The 12,778-nt window shown below is 37.6% G+C and overlaps 1 long non-coding RNA gene across 1 annotated transcript; it reads left to right on the forward strand.

Moving 5' to 3' along the window:
* The first annotated feature begins 5,058 nt into the window (after positions 1 to 5,058).
* On the forward strand, positions 5,059 to 11,603 carry LOC139313894 (uncharacterized). The gene is made up of 3 exons (XR_011600163.1): positions 5,059 to 5,197; positions 9,270 to 9,404; positions 11,430 to 11,603. It is a non-coding gene; the product is annotated as an uncharacterized lncRNA (long non-coding RNA).
* Positions 11,604 to 12,778: the final 1,175 nt, after the last annotated feature.

Raw genomic sequence — 12,778 nt, forward strand, 5'->3', positions numbered from 1 at the left:
TGTCTGGAGGAGGAGAAGGAATAATCAGTATGATAGCTGCATCATTCTGGACCTATAAGGAGGATGGAGAGGAGGAGGAAAATGAATCAGTATAGTAACCACATTATTCTGGACCAATGAGTCTCCATTCACTTTTTCAAAACTCCACCTCCCAATGATGCTGTTGGGCTACCTGATCTATACTTGGAGAATGAATTGGAGATTCAATTCATGGTGAATATCAATAGCATGACTCACCAAACAAACTGGATAATGCATCTACCTCCTGAATGAAAGGCATGCTTTGTGTTACCAAAACTGGGCTGCAATAAAATCCTGTTTCTCTATAGGATAGCAAAGGGTTAGAGTTGTCTCTTTGCTGCCATCTAGTGGTCAACAGAACTGTTTGCAGATAAGATCTGGTGAGTTGTTTGCCATTAGATATTGCAACAAAGCAAAGCAAAGCTCTTGAAATGTACCTCTCACTTGCTATTTCTATTCCAAATCCAATAGAAATTTGGATTTTTAAGAATGGATACCTTTTTTTTCTTTTTACAGTTACACATTATAATGTCTTTTAATGCTGTTAATGCCAAGGAAATATTTCTACCTTAAATCCTCTTGTGGTATTGCTGTAAGTCTATTTTGCAATTCCAAACAAGTGCATGTATGTGCAATACCCCCCCACAAACACAAATAAATTATAGTTTGTTCTATTATCATTTCCTGAATTTCCATTCAAACAAAACCAATATTATCATGTAATGTTTTTCTTTTGAATAGTGCAGATGGTATGAATATGCAGATGGGTGATTTTCTAATCAATACCGTGGCACTTGGGAGTCTGTGTAAGTACTGCAATAATGCATTAGTCAGGAGAGATGTTGTAACATACTGAGATCACACAATAAATCTGAGATGCCACATCTAGACCCTCCAGGGAAGATGGCAAGCCATGGGTTACAGCTTAAGTTTAAGGCAGTGAAGACTTTCAAATATGATGGGGAAATAATGCAATTTTAAAACTTTAATAAAACCACTGGGGAATTAATTTCACCAGAGCGATATTCCTTCTGAAGACATTCATGATCTTATGTTAGCTTTGCAGCTAATCAGAGCAAGAGACATTTTACCTGTTATCTCTGGAATAAGCACAGTATGGTATCTGTGAATAGCACTAGATCTTTAATGTGCTGAATATGAAAATAATCCCTTTATAGGTGATGGTTTAGCACTATAAAACTGCATTATGCAAACAGCACACAGACAGCATAAACCTCAGAGATTCAGAATCTGAAGAGCTTACAAATTAATCTCATAAATGCCGGCTGAAGCATGTTCTCACAGAATGCACTCAGCCATGAAACTTGACCAACTGAACCTGCAAAGTTTTAATTAGTAGCTTTTTATAATACGGTATTAAATGACAATGCACGGTTCTTGTCATTTTGTTTATTTTTGCACACGCGTATGGGACATACAGTTGGCACCCTTGGGTTCCCTTTCAAAAGTCTTACTTAAAGATTTCCCTTTTCCTCCTCTTTTGTGCCACCTTGGTAATTATACCAATCGGTGCGGTTGTTGGCATCTGATTTTTAATCAAAAAGCTGCCAGCTGATCATGAGACATATGCAAGTCATATCATGCCAACAATCCTGTGATAAGAATGCCAATTTAAACCTGGCCAAGGATGACAAGGCAACAACATTCTCCAAGCACAGACTTCTAATTTTACCAGAACTGTACATCTGGTAATACAGAACTGTATCTTTACACCATCCCCTACAAAATTCTTCTGGGAAAGCCAATCAGAGAGACAAATGCAACTTTCAGGAGCTCTTTGCCTATCAACAGTGGCATCTGAAATACTCTGGTATGATCTGGAAGTGGTGCACTGATCACGTTACCTAGTTGGGTAATGAAACATCTGAAAGAGAGCCACCAAGCACAGAGAGCACCAAGGACCCCACAGTTCAACCCGGAGCCACAAATATCCTCTTTTCTCAGTGCTAAATATTATTTGTCCTAGATTGATGGTAGGAGGCTTTCATGTTGATTTTGGGGGATGAAAGACAATCATGTTTTATTTCATGATTGGTGTACACTCTGAGTAGTTCAGGTCAGGTACCCATTTTGTAAAAGTCCGAAAAGGAAGAAAGGTTGTTCCAATCCAAGGACGGTTCACACAATCAAATTCTTCGTCTATTTAATGCAGCAAGATTGACTCGACCATTCAACTCTGTTTCTGTGCTATCAGCAAAAAAACACACTGAATAGTCAATTATTTACTTCAATTAATAATTTATTAGGGTCCCTGACCAGCATATAAGAAAGATAACTTGCCATCAGTCTTAAAAACGTAGCATTGAATTTGTTGAAAATCTTATGCTTAGCTATATTTCTTGATGTGTTTTCATGCTATCTGCATTCTCTTCTGCCTACAAAATATCCTCCTCCATTGATCCTACACTGAATGCATGGCAAAATTGGAAAATCATTTGTTTCTTTGTAAAAAGGTGACTATAGTATCCAGAGTCAGTTTACAATCTGCAGCTCAGATAGAGGATAAATTGTAGTCCACTGTCATACAGGTTGGCAGTAGCTAGTTGATGTTGGCTGATCTCAAAAAAGCTAAAAAGGATTGGGTTACAACTGGAATGGGATCCTCTCCAAAGTTGCTGGTGTTGATAGACTAGTTTGGGGAGTTAAAAAGAAATGTTTTGGAAGAAGGCAATGGCAAACTATTTCCATTTATTTGTTTGTTTGTTTGTTTGTTTGTTTGTTTGTTTGTTTCAATTTGTATACCGCCCTTCTCCAGCAGGACTCAGGGCGGTGAACAGCCAGAATAAAACAGAACATACAAAATTTAAAAACAGTTTAAAAATAATTAAATATTTTTGGCTGCAATTTAAAACAAACCCAATTAAAATCAATTAAAATTAACCAAAACTATGGGATCAAGCCAGCCCGGCTAGGTGAAATAAATAAGTTTTCAGGGCCCGATGAAAAGTCCGGAGGTCTGATATTGTACGTATCTCTGGGGGGAGGTTGTTCCAGAGGGCGGGCGCCGCCACAGAGAAGGCTCTCCCCCTGGGGGTTGCCAGCCGACACTGTTTGGCGGACGGCACCCTGAGGAGGCCCCCTCTGTGCGAGTGTACTGGCCGGTGGAGGCTATTGGTGGCAGAAGGCGGTCTCATAAATACCCCGGCCCTAAGCCATGGAGCGCTTTAAAGGTGGTCACCAACACCTTGAAGCGCACGCGGAAGACCACTGGAGCCAGTGCAGCTCGGGCAGGAGAGGTGTCACATGGGAGCTCCCCGTCGCTCCCATAATCCCCCGTGTGGCCGCATTCTGGACCAGCTGGAGCCTCCGGGTGCACCCCAGGGGGAGCCCCATGTAGAGAGCATTGCAGTAGTCCAGGCGGGAGGTGACGAGAGCCCGAGTGACCGTGCGTAGGGAGTCCCGATCTAGAAAGGGACGCAACTGGCGTGTCAGGCGAACCTGGCCACGGCCGTCATATGCTCTTCTAAAGACAGCCGTGCATCCAGGAGGACGCCCAAGTTGCGAGCCCTCTCTGTGGGGGCCAGTGATTCGCCCCCAATAGCCAGCGATGGCACCAGCTGGCTATATCGGGACGCCGGAAGCCACAGCCACTCGGTCTTGGAAGGGTTGAGTCGGAGCCTGTTTCTCCCCATCCAGGCCCGCACGGCCTCCAGGCACTGGGACATATTAAGAATATTCCATTTGGAATATTTCCATATTCCAAAACCTTGTAAGAAGTTTCCAGGAGTCAACCCGAGGATGTCTTCACATTTACTGTACAAAACAGAGGCTGGATTGACGAACTGAGATTAGCTTGCTTTGGCTTGGTGTATTGTATGAATGCCGCCATTGGTATAAGTCAGTATGACATGACTAAACAAACTACAGTAACAATTAACCTGATACTTAAGAATTACTCTGCTGCAGAATTGTTGTCCTTGAATTGAAAAAAAACCAACAGTTTGATATGTATTTCTGTGACCCCAGTGGAAGAAAGGCAGACGTGAATTTGGTTACATAAATTGCATTACTGATCTAAGTATAGAAATGTTCAACATGTTATTTGTGGATGGCATTGCTGTATGCATGTTCTTATTTGTTTATGTTGTTTGATAATGCAGGTTATTGTACCAGATTTATACATTGGAGTGGCATATTTACATCACTTCCCACTCTATTGTAGTAGACAGTAACCGGAGGTTGGCAACTTCAAAGCATGACCGCAATGAAAAATGTCAAGGAGTAGCAAACAATATGTGAATTATTGGGTGAAGTAGTTTTAGTCTAGGATAAAAAATATGAGTTTGTTGGCAGTCAGAGACACTTCTTTTCTTTTTTTATTCCCATAGCACAAAAAGCTGCATTGGCTAGAATTCCCTTCTTAATTTAACGCGTAGAATCGTGTCTTCTTTGTTGCATACTTCTGTCCAACCTGAGCCTCATAATTTGTTCTCAGCACACTCATATAGCATAGCTGCCAACTCTTGTTGTTTTCCATTAAATTATACAGATGACCTATGAAAAGGGAATTAGACAAATTTATCCCATCTGGCTCCACTCAAGTTTGTCATTCAAGAATGAGATGTTGCCTAGGTTTGGGAAAAAAGGTTCTGCATATTTTAATTGCTATTGATATAATTTATGACCCAAATAGATGTTACAGTCAGGTGGAGATAGATTTGCTACCACCAAATTTGAGAAATTGCATTTGAACATCTTCCCCCACCAACCCTCCCAATGATTCATACCATGCCACTAAACTCTTCCAAAAAAACTTGAAAACATTTATTATTGTTTGCAGGTTAAATGTCTTTAGTTGCAGACTGTCTCTTCCGTTTAACAGGTGTAGAACATCTGTTACATTTTATGGAGACAAGGATATTGAATTATAAACGAGGCTGAGTTAGTTTGGTTTCTTAATGAAACTTGGAGAAAATCAAAGCCTCTCTTTAGGATGACTAATTAGAATTTTTCACATCTTGCTTTTCTTTTCCAATAAGTTTCAAGTTAAAGCTTTGGCCCACCGGCTGACTGATGTAGAGGAAAGAAACATGGCTGTTGTTGCATATGAAGAGCCAAAGAAAAAAGGAAGAAATTTATTTTTTGTTTCTCGGATGAGGTGGGGGAATGGGGGAGAACGCTCAGAAGAATTTGAGGCAGCTGGCTTAACACGGAGGTAAGTATTAAATAGATATTGTCTTCCGTTGGAATCAATATTGAGGTTTGGTGACCCAAAGAGGTGAAATTTGACTCAAATTAGGGCAGTCAATCTTGCTATTGATCGAGGAGCAGAAATCAATGTAATATATACATTATAAACATTTTTCTTTCAGTCAGGATGCTAAAGGCAAGGCTGGTTTTTAAGAGGTTTCTGTTGAACACAAGCTTGCGATGGCTGAGTTTTTTTACACCATTTAACCAAATAGAGCAGGGGTGTCAAACTCGATTTCACTGAGGGCCGCATCAGGATTGTATTTGACCTCAGGGGACCGGGATGGGTGTGGCCTGCTCAATGACATTCATGTCAGGGGCGCCTATGGCGGCCCGACTGCTCTGCCAGTGAAAACAGGCTCCCGAGCTCCATTTCTGGCTGTGACGGCCTCCAGCAACCCACCGCAGCCTCGTCGCCGTCGCAGCCTCCTGAGCTCCATTTTTGCTGGCAGAGGGTCGCAGGAGGCCGTTGCAGCCTCCTGAGGCCCGTTTTCACTGGCAGAGGCACCGCAGGCCAGATCTAAGCACCTTGTGGGCTGGATCCAGCCTGCGGGCCTTGAGTTTGACATCCCTGAAATAGAGATAGTGCTTACTTGGACTTCCTTCTCCCAATCCTTCCTTCCACAGGTATATCAGAAACATTTTTTTTCAGTCCTATGTCCTTATTTCCTAGTAGGAAATTGCAAAATAGACCTTGATAACAATTTAATACAATATCCCAAAGCTGCTTTTTCAGGAGGCAACTGGACTTATTTTTTTTTTCCTTTGAAGACGTTTCGCTTCTCATCCAAGAAGCTTCTTCAGCTCTGACTGGATGGTAGGGAATGGAAGGATTTATATTCCATGCAGACAGCTGATTATTTGCATTCTTTTAGAGAGTCCTTGAGGCCACTGGGAGGTTTATCTGTGTACTCAGGGTCACCTGAGTAGAGCAAATGGGTGTGGAGCCTTCTTGGGACAACCAATTTCTCCATAGAAATTTAATACAAAACTTTTTTTAAAAAAATAAATTAAAATTAGAAATATGGGTAGGGAAGAAGTAAGCCTGCCTATCCCAACAATTACAATAATGAGCTAGCCACTCTATGTGGTTAGATTCAGAAAAGAACTATTTGGAAATTCTCTCAACAAGGAAGGTTTCTTTCCTGTATTGTAACATTGCTTTACCTATGCATTGCTACCCTATGGGAACAGTTTGGAAAATCAACAAAAAGATTCTAGGTGAAGGTTAATCACCACAAGAAAACAATTAAGGGAGAGGAAAGACATTAGGCATAGTTGCTCATAAAGAAAAGGCCATTTGGTCTGTTCACAAGCTTTACCAAATGTAATGGGGATTTAAGTGATGTCTTATTCCCATAAGCAAAATTCTGCTTAATGTGGCTTTGTTATCAAGCAACGATGGATGCGAGCAAAAAGCTGAATTCGAATCTCACAGAAAAAGTTTTGGATTTGGTTAGGTTCCTTCTGAGTACATGATGTTATTAATGAGCCATATATTTACACTGCCTGTATAATCAGCCTTGCTATTCAATGGGGAGTCTTATCTTTTGGTTTCTTATCACTAGGTTGTCTTACACCACGTATTAAGTATGGTTTCTTTTTTCTTTTTTATTTTTTTAAAAGAACACTTATTTATAAAACATATTTTTTTAAAAATGAAGAAGTTACCCTCATGACATTTTTAGAACTATAAAAGCTACACTGGGGGAGCAAGATGATATGCCTGCTGCTCTCTACGGGAAATCTTTTTAACCAGTTTTCTTTTCACTCTCCTATGTTCTCCCACTGCAGTTGGAAACACTGCACAACCCTCTCTACTCTATTTTTTGTTATTGTTGTTGTTCTCTCTCTCTCTCTCTCTCCCTCTCTCTCTCTCTCTCTCTCTCTCTCTCTCTCACACACACACACACACACACACACACACACACTGCTATGAGTTCTTGAATGAAAGATGAAATGTAATCCTAATTAAATAGACATAAATGAAAATACATCTAGTAATAAATAAATGTATTTTAAAGTTCTCTTCTTATACACTGTCCCTGGCTTAGAAACATCAATTTTAGGTGAATGGGACAGTTGAATAGTCTCTCTCTCTCTCCCTCTCTCCATCCATCCATCCATTTATTTATTTATTTGGAAAATGTATTTGGCTGTCTATCTTAAGCAAAGAATTCTGGCTAGATGACTATATCAAACAATAAAACAATAAGAACAGCATAAATATAAATGTCAATATAAAAAAAGATACAAAATAAAACAAGCTATATGCCCTTTGAAATGTGGGTTATCAAGTTGTACAAGATATATCTGGAAAAAAAGAAACTTAAAGCATCTCATCAATGAAACTACTCTGTCTGGGAGTAAAAAAAAAAATCTAGATTCTGCTAGCTTCTAGCCACGATTTACCAATCTAGGTTTTTGCATGACCCATCCAATTTCCTCTCTGAAACACACCTAAAAATAAATTTAACAAGTCTAGCCTTACTTTCAGTGCTGCTGATGTAACTGACAATTCTGAGGGTTTTCTTTAAAAAAAAAAAATCAGAAACTACATAATCTTCCATTTTTATTTTAGTTCTTCTGCCCAGCTCGGTTCTATCTCTCCCTTTATGGTCAAATTCCATAGCAACAGTTAGAGAGATTGCTAATGAAAGAAGAGTTACTTCACAAGCTTCACTTATGTATTCTCCTCACATCCGAGTGTCTCTTTTATCAAACAGAATTTGCACACTCTGATGAGAAAATAAGAGGGTACCTTGGAAAACAGCTCAGCTCAAATCCTGAACTTGGACTTAGCATCTCATAAACTGTGAACTATCGATGGAGAGTGGCTTGTCAATCCTACAAATGATTAAATGGAAGAATAAATAATAATTTAAGACTAGGTCAACAATGGGTGGAAGAGATACCTTTAGTAGGCTTGGCATTAGTAATCACTGCTTGGATGCTAAGGATGCAGATATTGTTGAAAGAACCAAATAAGACATTTTAAAGGCATTCCTTTATGTAATCTTATTTACAAAATACTCAAGGGCAAATACAAGCAAAATACCCATAATCTTATATACTGTAATTCAATTATCTAGGCACCTAGAACTGGATAGAAAACAATTATTGAGCCTTTGTTGTATATAATTAACAAGGCTTAATCAGGTGAGATAAAAATAGCCTGCCTTGTCATCATACTGACCTTCTCTTGGTCATCTTTTCATTACAGCAATCTTCCAACATATTTACTACCACATGAAAATACCCACATCCATTCTAAGTTCTTGCCACTATTTGTCTACTTGTCAAAAAACAACAACACATCAATTCTTTGTGTTCCAAGGCTATCAAAGAAACTTAATAAAGCCAGCTTAGAGTTCAGTGTAATACGCTGAATTATGATTTACCCTATTTTAATTTTAAAATGAGTCTAAAATAAGGGGACACTTTTATAAAAATACCACACATGATAGACAATATGTATAAAAATAGGTACAGTATTATATTCAAATGCAGCTTCAAATTTTTATTGTTTCAGAAGTATTGCTAGAAAACTTGTTTAAAAGAACCATTTCTTCCAGTTAAGATGAACCTCAGTGCAAGTAGGTAAGTCTACACTTGGGCCCATTCAAGCAAGAAATATATTGTCCAGAGATAGATATAGTCCATAGCAAGTGTATTCTAACCCCAAAACTCCAGAATATCTGATTCAGCACTGACTTGGTAGCACATCATCAATCAGTCAAGTTCAATTGAAATTGATATTGATATTAATCTTGGTAGATATTTAAAACATGCGATTTGATTTTCCCTTTTCAAAGTGGTACATTTCCAGGAAGCATTGTTCTTAAAAACCAGTGGAGTTTGGTAGAGCTTTGGTATATCTTTTTTTTTTTTTTACAGTATGGGAGAAATAATGCATTCATTCCTTTATTAGATATATAATAGATAAGGTAAAATAATAAAGTTTCACTGCCACTATGATCAAATGACATACACAAATTTGATGTACGTAATTTATAAATAATTTGGATGTGTTTCAGCTTCTCATTCATGGTGTTGAATAGTGCATAATGAGGAAAAAAGAAGTGATAGGAGGTGGAAAACCAAATGTAGAAATTGGAATTGCCATACTACTTCTACAAACCAGAAAGATAATAATCAAAGAATTATCTGAGGTAAATTTTTGGTACATACAGGGAACATATGCAAGAGAATAACCCCTTGAATAATAACTCAAGTATTTCAATGCACTTTGTACTAGAAAATTTCCCGGTAGGATGTGCCTTTAAGTTTTATATTCTATTGGCCTTTCTTGCTTTGTTGAAATGCTACAATCAGAACCCGAAACTCTTCCTGAAAACTTCTTATCTGAGATGCTCTTTTCATTGTTATTTCTCTGCTTATCGCCTCACCTAAATGCACCCCATAGATGAGGTCAGGTTCACTTCAATTAGGAAGGGAAAAGTAGAATATGCCATAATGTGACTAGTTTCCTGACACTTCAGCTGCTTCGATGAGAGATGAATGATTCCTCTGTCCAGACATTTGCAATTAAAGTGAAGATGCTGCCGAAAACAGTTGGCTCATTATATGATGAACCTGGGCAAATACGAACGGTGTAGAAGGTGCGTACATATAATAAGGAGATATTGACTTTTGCTGAAGGTCAGGATCACAATTTATTAACCCAGGAGGTAAATATTGACTGAAACTTAAGACAGCTCTTTTTTTCTTCCCTGAGTTTTTCTCATTTTTAGCCTAGAGAACTTAGTGCAGGACTTGCTAAATAATTCTGTCTGCTGCTTGGTAAGCTGTAGAAGTCATTGTTTTGCTTGCAGAGAGCCTATATTGGTCTCCTGGGGAGCGGAGAAATTTACAATGTATTTTAAGAGGATATTTAAAATCATGCTAATTATTTTTCATCAGTTCTGCTCTACTCAAGCAGAATCCTATTACTGAACTGGGGTTTTTAAATATCCAAAGAGCTTTGGCCATCATTTCTAGCTTTGTTCAAACTGACCGCCATTGTCCATCCCCTCCTGCAACCCTGGATATTTAGTTTCTGTTTGTGGAAATATTTAAATATCAAGTAATGCTGTACAAAATCTCACATCGTTATAATTGGGTATGCTTTTTCTTTGTTCTTTTTTAAAGTCAAAGTATTAAATTATCAGCAAATTATGTTTATTGTCGTTTGTCACTTCTCCACTAATGAAATGCCACTAGAAGTGACTTCACTCTGATACACAGAGTTAAGACTTGGGGCAAGATTTACTGCCCACTGCCCAGTACAATAAAGTTGCAAAAAAATAAAACTAGTATGAATTCTGTTTTGTTTTTTAAGAAGAGGCATGATAAAGACAGAGCTAAAAGGATGCATTTCTTTCTGTCCTTTTAACAGGAGCAAGTATAGTATCCAGGAGGTGATTATAAAAACATTAAGATACCATATTTGTGGCATAATGTTGCTTTCAGTATGTCAATGTTTCTATCAAAATATAAATTGATATATAAAACTCCAATAGGTTAAGAACTTGGAATCATTTTGGCTCTTGACTGCGAAGCTGTGATTCCATGGTAGAGACAAAGGATGTTAGTGTGCTTGTGTGTATGTAAATGTACCCCTACATGGCATTTAACCTTTCTGGAATTTAGCTGGTTTATATTAAATCTTCCTAAAGATTAGGACTTTATTAACTGTAAATTGGATGCCACATTACAGGAACTGTACAAGCTTTGAGCTTGGGTGATATGCATAGATATAACACACTATGATTTTACTGTGACAGAACCCATTTCATTGTATTAATTTATGTATCCATCCATTGAATATGGTTAGAAATGTATGGCAATGGGTTTAGGGATATGTGAAGCCAACATGTTTTTTTACTGGGCAGCTTCCAGTTGAGGTGTTACGACTGATTAGATGATTCTGTGTGTGCGGTGGAATTGCTAGCTAGGACATGGATCTCACTGACAGAAATTTCTCAGGAGAAATAGAAATCAGCCACTTTTGTTCTGAAAGACCTACTCCTCATGAGGGGCTGACAAGGGGCCCACAGTGATTTAATTTGTTGTGGTCAGTTGTGGGTTGAACAGCTCAGGTGCTAATGTGCTATTAACATCTGTGCAGCCTTCATGGACATTTGATTGACAAAAACTTCACTGTCTTAAAAACTTATGGTTTACTTACTTTACAGCCTAAGAAGGATATTCCAAACAACTGTGAAGATCAAAGGCTCTCAGTGAATGCCTTCTTTTGGAAATTAAGAAGTGGAACATCACCCCTACTACTCCACCATTTTAAAGAATTTCAATTTAAAAGCAAAAGGTTTAACAAGACTGTGATCTAAAAAAAGAGAGCTTTAAACAGACAAAGGGGACATTGCTTTAATTTTTTTTTTTTCCTGATGAAAATGCCTTTGAATGTAATCCAATTAAATACACTAACATACTGGACATTTGTGGGAATGATGATTGTTGATTTTAAGATCAGTAATAATTGGTGGATTTTACAAGTCAAGAAGATAAGAACAATATGAACTGAATTATGACACTAATTATGGAGAACTAATTGGGAGTAAAGTTTCAAAGATCGAGTGAAGCAAAACAGGAAAACAAGGAGAACTCGCTCTTTTATTTTCACCATAATAATTGACATATTTTCACTTTCTCACCATCACAAGGAAGCTGCCAAATTGGGAGAAGGATGCAGGGGTTGAGAAATAGATGAAGACTTTTCCCCAGATTTATTGCAGAACATATTTGAAGAATTTGGCAAAAAGGTATCTGGAACAGATAAAAAGGAAAAGGAAGAAGGATTTTCAGGGATTTAAAAAGAATCTAAAAAAGAAGAAGTTAAGAAAATAGAAGAATCTATAAAGCAACTGATTGCAGACTTAAAACAAATTACTGACAAAATAAACTTCTGATTTTGATGATTAATCAGGATAGACTATAGAAAGAAGAGTAATGTGACATAACTTTCAAAAGAGAGGTTAAAATATATTTGTATTTATAATTGCTTTGAAGAATATCAGGAGCCACTTCTTTCCATATTTTCTTTTCTACTATTTTCTTTTTTCTTTTCTTGCATGTTTTTCTTCCTTAGTTTATATTAATTTGTATTAGTTTTTATTTTCATTTTTAAAAGTTTTAATAAAAATTATATTTATAAAACTTATATACACACATTTCTTTTGTTGGATCCTGGCAAAAATCTGTATATTGTCATGAATCTTAGGTTTTGGTCTGGAAACTTCTAACATTTTATTACTATTATACACAATAATTCCTTTCTCATTACTGCTTTGAAAGCTGAGTTTAGTTTCATGTTACACAAACTTATAAACATGCTGTAGCCAATTTAGTATAATCTGAATTTAGGCTTTGCCCTAAACAAAGAGTTATGTGGCCTGACTTTTTTTTTTTTTTTTACATTGCCAGAACATGATTTACTAACTCCATTTTGGGGGTTAAAAGGAGCGTGACCTTGCTCTGTATTAATATTTAAAGATTACCCTGTGCATGAAATCAGATGCTGACACAA

The sequence above is a fragment of the Pituophis catenifer genome, unplaced genomic scaffold (assembly GCF_029215685.1).
Source record: "Pituophis catenifer annectens isolate HBS135680 unplaced genomic scaffold, rPitCat1.0.hap2 SCAF_3, whole genome shotgun sequence".
NCBI lineage: Eukaryota > Metazoa > Chordata > Lepidosauria > Squamata > Colubridae > Pituophis > Pituophis catenifer.